Raw genomic sequence first — 13,781 nt, forward strand, 5'->3', positions numbered from 1 at the left:
TTTCACCTTCCCTCTTAACCTTTGTATTCATTATAGAGTCAAACAGCATGAACACAGACCCTTTGGTCTGACCAGTCCATGCTGAACATAATCCTAAACTAAACTAGCCCCCCCTGCCTGCTCCTGGCCCGTATCCCTCCAAACCTTTCCTATCGATGTACTTATCCAAATGCCTTTCAGGATTGTATCTTATGATGCCTGTCACAAAGCGCACTTTTGCTTCTTTATCTGGATCTCTGTCTCTTTTGTTATCCATGGAGATGTGGATTTATTTGTTTTACCTTTTCCATTTGAGGCAATTTACCCCAACTGCCCCTGATTTGTCTCCTCTTTGAAGGGCGCCCGTTTTTCAGTTATTGTTCTTCCCACCAACCTCTCATTCCAGTTAATCTTGTTCAACTTTGTCCTTGCCCCACTGAAGTCAGGTCTCCATCAATTGAGTTGCTTACTCTGGATTAACCATTATTATTCTCTGTCATGATCCTGAGCCTTCTGATACAATGATCACTGTCACTTAAACAATCTCCCATTGATGTTCGATTTACTTGGCACACTTCATTCCCAAAAACCAAATCTGACAGACAACCTTCCTTGTTGGCCAGGACGCATACTGCTGTCGTGGATTCTGAACACAATCTAGAAACACATGTCCCTCACTGCCCATTACACTACAACTACCTCAGTCTTTTATGGATATTTAAAGTCTCCCCACTTTTTAATGCTGGCATGTCTCTGTAATTTCTTGTAGATTTGTTCCTCTAAGTTCTTGCCACCAGTTGATGCTCTAATAGATTAGATTAGATTAGATTCTCCACAGTGTGGAAACAGATCCTTCAGCCTAACCAGTCCACACTGACCCTCCAAAGAGTAACCCACCCAGACCCATTTCCCTCTGACTAATGCACCTAACACTACGGGCAATTTAGCATGGCCAATTTACCTGCCCTGCAGGACTGTGGGAGGAAACTGGAACATCCGGAGGAAACCCATACAGACACAGGGAGTATGTACAAACTCCACACAGTCACCTGAGGCTGGAATTGAACCTGGGACCCTGGTGCTATGGGGCAGCAGTGCTAACCACTAAGCCACCGTGCTGCTCCTAAATAGACATAAAGGAGCGTCCCTGGGTGGGCACAAGCCACCAACCTTTCAGTTAACAGCCGACTTCACCCAGCATTGCAATCTTTTTGTTCCTTTGCTCCAGCCAAATAGATCCTATCCTTGAAACCTCTGAGACTTCCTCTTTCTCCAGAATTGCAACGGTCTCCTTAACCAGTACTGCCCTTCTAGCTATTCTGAACACATTGCACCCAGGAATACTTAACATCCAGCCCTACCCTTCCTTGAGACATGTTTCTGTTATTGCTACAACATTTTTCCACATAGCAATCTGTGCCTGTAACTCCTCAAAATTATTTACTGCACTCCCCACATTCACAAAAATCCACATGAACCCTGATTTACACTTCATTTCTTACTTCCTTAGTCTGACTTCACCGATTAATTTGCTGCTGTCTCTACACCCATGATAACTGCATCTCGAAGTATTTTGCGAACCCTAGTAATATCCTCTACTGTCTTCCTTTGGTTCCCACTCCCCTACCAAGTTAGTTCAATGTCCTCTGAACAACACAAATAAAATGTCTGTCGAGGAACTCAGTCCCAGCTCTGCCCATCTGATTTGTCCAGGTACTATCTTCCCCAGATCCAGTCTCATGTCCCAGGAATCTAAAGACCTCCCTCCTGCACCATCTTTCCAGACACTCATTCACCTGTGTTATCCTTTGAATCCGTATTCACTCGCACATGAAACTGGAAGGAATGCTGAGATTACCACATCTGAAATCCCTAAATTCTGATTGTGGGACCACATAGTCATTCTTCCCATTTTGACACAATCTTGATGGTGTCAAGATTTTGAAGTGTTGTTGGGGCTGCACCCATCCAGGCAAGTGGGGAGTACACCATCACACTCCTGACGTGGTTCAAAATCACACAACACCAGGTTATAGTCCAACAGGTTTAACTGGAAGCACAAGGAGCGTCACTCCGAAAGCTAGTGTGCTTCCAATTAAACCTGTTGGACTATAACCTGGTGGTGTGTGATTTTTAATTTTGTACACCCCAGTCCAACACCAGCATCTCCAAATCATGACTCCTGACGTGTGCCTTGTAGATGGTGGACAGACTTTGGGAATTAGGATGTGAGTTATTTGCTGAGGATTCCTAGGAATGTAATGTTTGTGTATAATAGTTAGCTGTACTAAATTACTGTTGGATTCTTCACTGTCACCATCTCCACTCAGTTTCAGACATTCTGGGTGATCAGGTAAACATCCAGCTGGAGGCAAACTCACATCACTTCAGGTTAAAGTTTATCCCCCAGTCACCATCACAAAAAAAAAAGATGAGCTTATCATTTGACTCTTTGCTGTTTCCAGGACCTTAGTGGGTGATAGTGGCCATATTACAACAGTCATCAATACCACTCTGTAACCTAAGGATGCCCCATGCCAATTTGTTTTTATCATGAATACATTTCAGAAGTAGCATAGAATCCTTACATTGTGGAAGCAGGACATTCATTCCATCAAGTCCACACTGACCTTCCAAAGAGCATCCCACCCAGACCCACCATCCTACCCGATCCCTGTAACCCTATATTTCCCATGGCTAATCAACCTAACTTGCACATCTTTGGACTGCAGAAGGAACACACCCACGCTGGCACTAGGAGGATGTGCAAACTCCACACAGACAATTGCCCGAGGCTAGGATTGAATGCAGGTCCCTGGTGCTCAGAGGCAATAGCACTAACCACTGGGCCACCATGCCACCTCAAAGTGCGACCCCTCTGTGGTATCCTCCAAATTTGCAACTCTCCAAGTTACCTGTGCCTTTTAATTTAGGCCTGTTATTCATTTCCAATTGGCTGTGCATGACGTTTTCTGACCGTAAGCTCTGACAGCTCTAATGAATTGTCCTGTTGAGATCTGTTTGACATTGCCAGAGCTGCTGAGTTTTTCAAACCCTTCCTGTTTTATTCTGTAACTCCTGTGTTTGGCTGCAGAGGTGGGGTCACTGCTATGTCAGTCAGCAGTGCAGGCACAAAAAGGATCTAGAGGGCCACAAAGTGACCTAATCACTTTGTCTGGTAATTTTTACCTCGTACCAGGATTGGTTAGAGTCTTAGAGTCATAAAGTCCTCCAGCCTGGAAATAGGCCTTTTGGCCCAAATTGGTCCTTGCTGACCAAAATGTCTATTCACGCTAACTCCATTTCCTTGCACTTGGCCCAAATCTTTCTGAACCTTTCCTATCCATGTATTTGTCCCAATTGCCTTTTAAATGTTGTTAATGTACCCGCCTCAACTCCTTCCGCTGGCAGCTCATTCCATATGCTACCCCATTTTGTGTATAAAAATGTTGCCCCTCAGGTTCCCTTTTATTCTTTCCCCTCTAACCTTAAACTGATGCCCTCTAATCCTCAATACTCCAACCCTGGGAAAAAGACTGAGTGCTTTCACCCTAACCATGCCTCTCATGATCTTATACACCTCCAAAAGCTCCCCTCTCAGGCTCCTACGTTCTGCAGAAGAAAGCCCTAGCTTGTCCAACTTCTCCCCATAACTCAGACCATTGAGTCTTTGTAAATTTCTTCTGCACTCTTTCCAGTTTAAGAACATCCTTCGTATATCAAGGCGACCAGAACTGAACACAATACTCCAAGTGAGGCCTCACCAGCTTGCTGTACAATTACAGCATAACTTCAGTGTCTTAGACACACACTCTTTCCGAGACTTTAACCTGAAAGATGATAAAGGAAGGTCTCACACTGCAGCTGCTACGTTGTTTTTGGCAAATTAATTTCACACAGCCCTGGGCACGAATGCACATTCACAGGACAGACTGTTCACATCACAAAGGGTTGCAAATCACTGTCTTACCTCTGGTCCCTTGCTGAATCCATCTGGCCAGCAGAGACAGCCGAGAGCTGGGGGAGATGAGAAGCAGGGTCACAGAGAATTGGAGCATTAGGGAGGCAGATGACTGGGTAAGAGCAACAGGGCATGGGTGAGGGGAGTATGGAGTGCAGTGCATATCGTGTAGCAGGGGGTTACTGACTGAGAAAGAGCTGTTGATTGAGGGGCAGAGAGTGAGGGAGGGCATAGTGAGAGAGTGTGTAAAGCGAAGGTGGTATAAAGTGAGTGAGTGAGTGATAAAATGAGAGGAGTATATATTGAGGAGGGTATAAAGTGAATGGTTATACAGTAAGGGGTTATAAAGAGTGGGGGAGCTGCGCAAGGGGATATAGACTGAAGGTGACACAGAGTGAGGAGGTATAAAGTGAAGGGTTTTACAGTGAGGGGTTATAAAGAGAGGGGGTATTGTGTAAGGGGATATAGACTGAAAGGGACACAGAGTGAGAAGGTATAAAGTGAAGGATAGGGTCGCCCATGGGGTGATGCTGTTGGTTGGTACCAGGCTGGAGGACACAGAATCAGAGTATTTTTGGCCTGATCCCAGGATACTCCCTACTGAACGCCATCAATCAGGCTAACAAGGAGCAACTCTCTTCTACGTTCCAGCCAACAGAGCTGGGGTTGGGCTGGGAGCTTTAGCAACACACTGCAGCAGCTGAATCTTTATTATCCCAGCACATCGGGGGCAGGGCCTGCTGTCTGTCCCCTTCATGTGGTTCTGATTAAAGTTCATGTCTTGGTCAAAGGACGCAAGAGAGGAAACACAGGTAGAGAGAGCTGTAATTGGAGATGAGGGGTGCTGCAGCAACTCTGCAAGGTAGACCCAGCAGTGTGATCGTCCTGAAGAAGGGCTTATGCCCGAAATGTCGATTCTCCTGCTCCTTGGATGCTGCCTGACATGCTGCGCTTTTCCAGCAACACATTTTTCAGCTCTGATCTCCAGCATCTGCAGTCCTCACTTTCTCCCAGCAGTGTGATCGACAGTGAAAAGTGGAGGTGCCTATTCTCACAATAGTACTTACTTCCAGCATTTGGAATGAGACCTCACTGACTTAGCATTAATTAAATTGTCAAGTGCTCAATGGTAAAGTAGTTTTTTAATTCTTTCATGGGATGTGGACATTACTAGCGAGGCCGGCATTTATTGTCCATCTCTAATTATCCTTGACCTGATTGGCTGGCACAATCATTTCAGAGGGCAGTTATGATCAACTACAGTTTTAAGACAAGGAGTAGGAGGTTTATTGAGGAAAATTACTTCACCCAGCAGTGAGTGGATATAGAGAACTCGATGCCTGAAAGGGTGGCACAGGCATGAACAATCAAGATATAAGAAGTATTTAGATGAGCAGTTAAAATGCCATCTCATACAGGGCTATAGGCCAAGTGCTGGAAAATTGTGACGAGAGCAGATGGATGATTGATATAACTGGTGCAGATAAGATGGGCTGAAGGGCCTTCAGCAGTTCTATAAAAGCTCACAGTGCTGTGAGTCATTGAGTCCTAGAGTCCTACAGCATGGAGACTGGCCCTTTGGCCCAAACTGGTCCATGCCAACCAAACTGTCCATCCATGCTAACCCCATTTCCTTGCATTTGGCCCATATCCTTCTAAACTTTTCCTACCTATGTTTTTGTCCAAATGCCTTTTAGATGCTGTTAATGTACCTGCCTCAACTACTTCCACTGGCAGCACATTCCAGCTCTGTGTTAAAAATATTGCCCCTCAAGTTCCCTTTTATTCTTTCCCCTCTAATCTAAATTGATCCCTCTCGTCCCCGATTCCCCAACCCTGGGAAAAAGACTGAGTGCATTCACCCTATCCATGCCTCTCATGATCTTATGCACTTCTACAAGTGTCTGAAGTCACGTGTAGGCCAGACCAAGTAAGGATGGCAGACTTCCTTCCCTGAAGGACATTAGTGAACCAGACTTTTTAAAAATAAGATGACAGTCACCAACAGAGAGATGAGTTTTCCCAGATCAATTTTTCAAATTCCACCCTTGCCCTGATGGGATTTGAACCAGGGTCCGCAATGCATTAGCCTGAGCCCCTGAATTACTGGCTCACTGACATTATCACAATGCCACCCTCCACCCCAAAGCAATACTATAGATCACAGGATGCACCACAACTCTTTCCAGTCAATGTGATACTTCTTAAAGTGTGAATGCAGGGAGCTGACAATATCACATTAGTTAAGTTCAGCTGAATGCCAGCGGCTGGGAGGGTGGCAGGATTAGTAGCTGGACAATAATCTTATTGTGGGAGTGAGGGCGTGGGGAACTGCAATGGGAAAACATTCCTTTTCTGAAACTTGTGCTAATGTTCATGGACTTGACCAGCGTAAAAAAATCACCAAATAAAGCCTCTGACCTAGAAATGATCCCGATGTTAGTATATGAATACTAAAGGCCCTGGTGAGACTGCCTGAAAGCTGATGAGTTAACCTGCTCATCTTAAACAGGTACCAAACTGCTTTACCATACCAACTCGCAGTCCGTTCAATCTGAGTTCCTGCCACCGTGTCCTTATCGGAGTGAATGGAGAAATGAAGGAAGACAACAGTGGGTGGCACGGTGGCACAGTGGTTAGCACTGCTGCCTCACAGCGCCAGAGACCCGGGTTCAATTCCCGCCTCAGGCGACTGACTGTGTGGAGTTTGCACGTTCTCCCCGTGTCTGCGTGGGTTTTCTCCGGGTGCTCCGATTTCCTCCCACAGTCCAAAGATGTGCAGGTCAGGTGAATTGGCCATGCTAAATTGCCTGTAGTGTTAGGTAAGGGGTAAATGTAGGGGTATGGGTGGGTTGCGCTTCGGCAGGGCGGTGTGGACTTGTTGGGCCGAAGGGCCTGTTTCCACACTGTAAGTAATCTAATCTAAATCTAATCTAAACAGAAAGCTACAGAACAGAGGGACTTGTGAGTCTTCATCCACAAATCACAAAAAGCTAGTATCTCAGTTCAGTAATTAAAAGGGAAGACTAAAATGTTGGTCTTTGTTTCAAAGGAAATGGAGTATAAAAGTCAGGAGGTCTTGCAAAAACTGTACAAGTCAGACCCCAGGTACAATGCTTGTGAACAGTTTTGGGCTCTGTATATAAGGAAAGGTATACTGGCATTGGAGGCAATCCAAAGAAGGTTCACTTAGCTGATCCTGGATATGGAGGGACTGTCTTATGAGGAGAAGTTGAGGAGGTTGGACATGGACTCATTGGAGTACAGAAGAATGAGAGGTAATCTTATCGAAACGTACAAGGTTCCTATAGGAATTGACCAAGTAAATGTGGAGAGTGTGTTTCTCCTTGTGGGAGAGTCTAGAACAACAGGGAATAATCTCAGAGTAAGCGATCACACAGTGAAGACAGGGATGAGGAGGAATTTCTTCTCTTAAAGGGTCGTGAAAACGTGGAATTCCTTACCGTTGAGGGCTGTCGTGGTTGGGTCATTAAGTATAATATTCAAGGCTGAGAATGATAGATTTTTAATCAGGAAGGGAATCAAGAGTCATGGGGGAAAGGCAGGAGTTTAGGATGATCAGATCAGCCGTTGAATGGTGGAGCAGACTCAATGGGTTGAATGGTCTACTTCTGCTCCTACATCTTATGGTCTTATGGTTGTACACCAACAATGGACACAGCCAGGATTTCCGGCACATTCCAATCAGGGAATAGGAGATTCTGTTTGTATCATTTGTGACAGAAATCAGTATCGAAGTATTTTGATGTAAGTACTGTAAATCAGAACTTCCACAGGGCAAATTAATCTTTAATGAAACTAGATGGAGATCAGGAAATCTCATATTTGTACAGCAACTTTTTGTGATGGCTCAAAACTTTTTACAATTAACAGCATACTTTCAAAATGTAGATATTCTTGTCAGAAACACCACAGCCAATTTGCACAAAGGAAGCTCCAGCAGACAGCAATATGGAACAATCCAAATTATTTTTTGTTAACAATACTGATTGAGGGATAGACGCTGGCGCACTAGAACTCCTCTGTTCGACAGTAGTGTAACAGACTCTTTCTCCTCCCACCTGTTAGCACAGATGGAACCTCCACGTAAGGTTTCATTTAGAAAAACAACTCCAACAATGGAGCAATGCTTGGCTGCTGAGCTGGGAGCAGCACTCTGCCTTAAGTGCTGAAACCTTTGGAGCAGGAGGCTTCGGAACAAAAGGTATTTTGAGATATCTCACAGTTTTAGCAAATATCCAGCACTCCAGAGCAAAATCTAGAAATAGAACTGATAAGATTAAACTATCCCATGGATAAGGACATGCTCAGAATGGATAAGGAGGATTTGTTTTGGCAAATCCATTTACCAACAATATTTCCCCAGCCAATGCAGGGAGTGAGACAGAATTCCCAACCTCTTTCCAGACTGCCAAATAATTTATGGATTGGCAATAAACGGACACCTACACTCACACATGCATGCAAAAACATACAAACAAGAATACACACAGAAACACACACACACACACACTCACAAACACACACACACACATACAAAATCAACTTCATTAATTCTGATCTCACTCCAAAGTTTGGAATTCAGAATGTGGAGAAAACAGTTTTGAAAGCCAAAAGCGGTGACTATGGCAACGTTATTCTGCGAGCTCTAATCCCATCGCTGTGGCCAACTGTGAGCCTGCTAAAGCTTTCAACACAGTACTCAACACTGCAGAGGCTTCCTCTTCCTTCAATATTGTTTTGTCTGTTATTTTTGTTACAACTCCAATTTGCAGCTGGGCTGACTTTTGTATTGAGTGATCTTTGTATTATATGAACTGGGCAGGGGGCCTCAGGAAATGAAACCATTCTGGAATTGAAGTCTGTGCTGGGCACAAAAAGTCCAGTCTGTTGTGCCATAACGCCAGCAACCCATATTGGTGGGCTAATTTCCTTCCCCAAGTCCACTCTGCACAACGTCCAAGTTTAAGAGAGGCCTCAGATTTTAGGCATCCTCTCATTTTTCTCTGGTGTAGACCCAGGGGTGTGTGTAAGGGCCCAAGGAAGTGCCTTTGCTGGCTCAAAACCTTCTATTGTCCTTTTCTCTACCATAAAGGTTTCAGAAAAGTGTTGTCAGTGTTGAGCTATAGGGAGAGGCTGAATAGACTGGGGATATTTTCCCTTGAGCATCGGAGGTTGAGGGGTGACCTTATAGAGGTTTATAAAATCATGAGGGGCATGGATAGGGTCAATAGCCACAATCGCTTTCCTAGGATAGGGGAAAACTAGAAGGCAGAGGTTTAAGGTGAGAGGGGAAAGATTTAAAAGGAACCTAAGGGGCAACATTTTTCATGCAGAGGGTGGTGTGTGTTCATGATGAGCTGCCAGAGGAAGTGGTGGATGCCAGTACAATTAAAAGGCATCTGGAGGGTATATGAATAGGAAGGGTTTAGCGGGATATGGGCCAAATGCTGGCAAATTAATTTAGGATATTTGTTCAGCATGAACGAGTTGGACCGAAGGGTCTGTTTCTGTGCTGTATATCTCTATGACTCTATAACCTCTAGATGTCATCAAGAACTACCAACAAAAGGACCAGAAGCAGGAATAGACCATTCATCCGTCGCGTCCCCTCTGCCATTAAGTACAATAATGACCAATCGTCTGTTTCAAGAGAAAATGAGGTCTGCAGATGCTGGAGATCAGAGATGGAAATGTGTTGCTGGAGAAGCGCAGCAGGTCAGGCAGCATCTAGGGAACAGGAGAATCGACGTTTCGGGCATTAGCATTCCTGAAGAAGGGCTAATGCCCGAAATGTTGAATCTTCTGTTTCAGCCCAGCTTGCCTCTTAGTTCCCCAATTGCAGCATTTAAGAGGCATTTGGATGGGTATATGAATAGGAAGGGTTTGGAGGGACATGGGGCAGGTGCTGGTAGATGGGACTAAATTGGGTTGGGATATCTGGTCGGCGTGGACAAGTTGGACTGAAGGGCCTGTTTCCATGCTGTACATCTCTATGACTCTATATTCCACAATTCCCTAAGAGAGCAAATTGCCTGACCCAGCCTTGAATCTATTCAGCAATGGAGCATCCATAACCCTGGGGTCGACAATTCCAAAGATCCCGTTGGATGAAGATATTTCTCCCCATCTCAGCCATAAATGATCAACACCTCATCCTGAGTCTGTGCCTCTGTATTTCTGATTCCCCGGCTAGAGGGGAAGCATCTCATAATGTGTGCTCTGTCAGAATCATTTGTGTATCAATGAGCTCACCTTCCATTCTTCGCAACTCTCGAGATTATAGACACAATTTTCTCAGCAGCTCATCATAAGTCAACTCATGAATCAATGTCAGGAACCTGTGCAGTACCTTCTTCAGGAAATTAAGAGCATAGGATCATAGAATCCTTACAGTGCAGAAGCAGCCCATTCAGCCCATCAAGTCCAAACTGATTGTCTGAAAAGAATCCCATCCAGACTCAGTCCATCCCTGAAACCCTGCATTTCCCATGGCTAATCCCCCTAGGTTGCTCATCCATGGATACTCGAGGGAAATTTAGCATGGCCAATCCACCTACACACCTTTGGACTGAGAGAGAAAACTGGAGCACGCAGAGGAAACCCATGCAGACACGGGGAGAATGTCCACACAGACAGTCACTTGAGAGTGGAATCAAACCTGGGTCCCTGGTTCTGTGAGGCAGCAGTGCTAACCACTGAACTACTGCCCCACCGCCCCATCCTATATCTTTCCTTAAATATGCAGTCTAAAATTCCTGATACGTTCTTACCAAGCTGCAGTGCATTAGTAGCAAGGTTTACTTGCTCTTGTAATCGAAACCCCTCACAATAAAGACACACAGGTAACTTGCTTTTTTAATTGCTGGCCAAGACATTGTTCGAGCCTTTTGTCCTTCTTTTATGAGGCCAACCAAAGTGAATAAGCTCACACTTTGCTAAATAATATTCTTACTGTCACCTTGATACCACTCACTTAACCATTTTGTACTGTCGTTGTGTCTGCCTCACGGTTTACATCCCTAATTCATTTTGGATCATCAGCAAACTTGGATTCCTTGTCTCTTTGTCTAGGTCTGGAATATCGCTTGCAAATACTTCAGATTCTATAGCACTGATCCTTGTGACATGTCACTAGTACAGGTTAGAAATACCACCTGTATTCTTCTCTCTACTTCCTGTTATTGTGTACAATCATCTTTGGAACTGATGCCCTTTTAAGAACTCAATGTACACATGAGCCAGGCAGCAGGATGTTGTCACAAGACCACAGGCTCTCTGCAATGTAACACTCAAGGCACAGACTGTGTCTGAACATTACTCTCAAATGTATGTCACACTTTAACTGTAAATAAGCGTTTGATTTTGGTGAAATTATTTGTGTGGTTTCTGATTGCTCCCCTCCTCCTTTGGGGCCCACAAGATTTCTTCCTTTTGTTGGGCTTTTGCCCATGGAGCCAATCACAATGAGCATTATAAAACCTCTACCTAAAATGGCAATCTGTGTCCTATTTACAAGTCAAAAATCACACAACACAGGTTGTGATTTCAAATAAACAGTTTCATCTGAAATCACAAACTTTCGGAGTGCAGCCCCTTCATCAGGTGTAAACCTGTGCCTGAGGAAGGGGCAATGCTCTGAAAGCTAGTGTGATTTGAAATTAACCGGTTGGACTATAACCTGGTGTCATGTGACTTCTGACTTTGTCCACTTCAGTCCAACACCAGCACCACCACATCAGGTAAGACAGGTGCCTGAAACAGGCAAATGCTTTGGACACCCATTGTCTAGGCCTTTTCAAAATGGTTGAAAAATGTGTTGCTGGAAAAGCGCAGCAGGTCAGGCAGCATCCTAGGAGCAGGAGATGCTTGGATGCTGCCTGACCTGCTGCACTTTTCCAGCAACACATTTTTCAGCTCTGATCTCCAGCATCTGCAGTCCTCACTTTCTCCTTTTCAAAATGGTGCCAGCCATGTTACTTGGACAATAGATTATCTGAGTATCACTCTTTGTAGATCTTGCTGTATGCAAGTTGACTGCCACAATTTCCAATATCCCAACAGTGACTACACTATACTCCATTGATTTTGCATAGCAAATAATTCCTCTCATACTCCTTCACATTATTTTCCTAATTAGTTAAGCACATGAAGTCACTGTCAGTGGACAAAGTCTATGTCAGCTAAATTGGTCATCATTTACTTTAGTCAATGAAACAATGATGTGATAAAACAGTGGAACTGCTCACCTTCCTCAGCTTTTTCTTCTTCCACTTTTACGAGCTTTTAAAAATCAAACCTAGTGTCACTGAGCCTCAGTGTTTTGATCAGTCCCATCATGTCTTCAGCTCAATTCAGCTAGAGTAAGATTTGAACTTTGAACCTTTGGCTGGCTTTCTCATTAAAAGTTGATTTATTTACTGTTTAGTCATCAAGGTTAAAGAATCTGTCAACATAGTATCCAGTCCAGTTGATAATCTGCTTGTTAAACTGGTTGCCTGTGTTTACATGATGTTGACATACTGGAACCTCACCACTGAGTTTGTCTACAAACTCTGTTCCTGGCGAAGTCCCGGCAATGAGATTTCTGGCTCTCTGCATAGACCAGATGTCAGGAAATTCATGGATACTGATAAACTTGAGCCCTGTTGATAAATGCTCTTAACTCAAAACCTAGCAACGAAATACCAATTGTGTGGAAAACAGATTGGATCAGTCATTCTTGTGCTGACCTGTACTGTTCCCTTTTCCCATTCCCACAGAACAATTTAAACTCTTCCATCCTCACTTTTAAATCTGTCCAAGACCTCATTTGATTTAACTCTATATTCCGTCTCCCACACTCTGCCACCAAATCAGAGGGCGTGCCATATGCAGTGAGCTGAAACTGAACTGGACCAGTCAGGTAAGTATTGTGGTGTCAACAGGAATTCAGAGATTGTAATTTCTGTGATAGGTAACTCACTTTCTGCCTTCCCAGTGCTTGTTCACCTTCTATATGTCAGGAGTGAGATATCGTCCGGTTCCCTGGATTACAGCAGTTCCAACAACACAGCACCATCCTTTATAAAACAGCCTATTTGATTAGTACTCCATTCACCACTGTCTCATTGTGGTGAGTGAAGTGAGTATGTGCATGTGTGTGTACAACTGTCTATGTGTGTGAATGTGAATGTGTGTGTAACTGTGAGTGTGTATCAATGTGTATGTGAGGGTGTGTATTAGTGTGACTGTGTGTGTCAATGAGTACAAGTCTAAATGTGAGTTAGTATGACTATGAATGTAAGTATGTTTGTTAGAACAAATATATGTGTGTTAATGTCTATGTGTGAGTGAGTATGAGTGTGTTTGAATGTGTGAGTTGTAAATGTGTGTGCACGTGTGTGTGTGAATGTATGTTTGTGTGAATGCGAATGTGAATGTGTGTGCAGGCCCAATGTGTGTGTGCATGTGTGAGTATGTATCAATGTGTGTGTGAAGGTGTATATGTGTGAGTGTGAATGTGTGAGGGTGAATGCATGAGTCAGTATATATCTCTATATTTGACATGGGCAGCCAAATAAATTGTTAAAATCAATGAAGGTGGAGTTGAGGTTTATCAGATCAGCCATTCAATGGTGAAGCAGACTCGATGAACTCAACGGCCTACTCTGCTCCTACTTCTTCTGGTCTTATTGCATTATTTTTATGGAAAATATATGAGTATTTTAATATTGAAGAAAATGAATCAAGAGAGTCAGACGAAATTGTACAGTTAGCTCAAGTCATGTCTTTCAACACAAGTTGTGAACTTAGTTGTGTTTGGCTCTGTATTCTTCGC

The 13,781-nt window shown here is 44.0% G+C and overlaps 1 protein-coding gene across 3 annotated transcripts in view; it reads right to left on the bottom strand.

The window, feature by feature from the left end:
• Positions 1 to 13,781, bottom strand: part of palm1a (paralemmin 1a) — a 304,566-nt gene that overhangs the window by 210,126 nt on the left and 80,659 nt on the right. The window contains exon 1 of one of the 3 annotated variants that reach the window (XM_043683614.2): positions 12,211 to 12,351. The exons of the other annotated variants lie outside the window; for them this stretch is intronic. The gene's annotated coding sequence lies outside the window, so the exon portion shown is untranslated. Of the gene's footprint in view, positions 1 to 12,210; positions 12,352 to 13,781 lie in introns of those variants that run through there. 3 annotated transcript variants of the gene reach the window in all.

This window comes from Chiloscyllium plagiosum, unplaced genomic scaffold (assembly GCF_037043375.1).
Source record: "Chiloscyllium plagiosum isolate Xiang-an unplaced genomic scaffold, Cpla_swu_hap1 HiC_scaffold_28, whole genome shotgun sequence".
In the NCBI taxonomy this organism is placed as follows: domain Eukaryota; kingdom Metazoa; phylum Chordata; class Chondrichthyes; order Orectolobiformes; family Hemiscylliidae; genus Chiloscyllium; species Chiloscyllium plagiosum.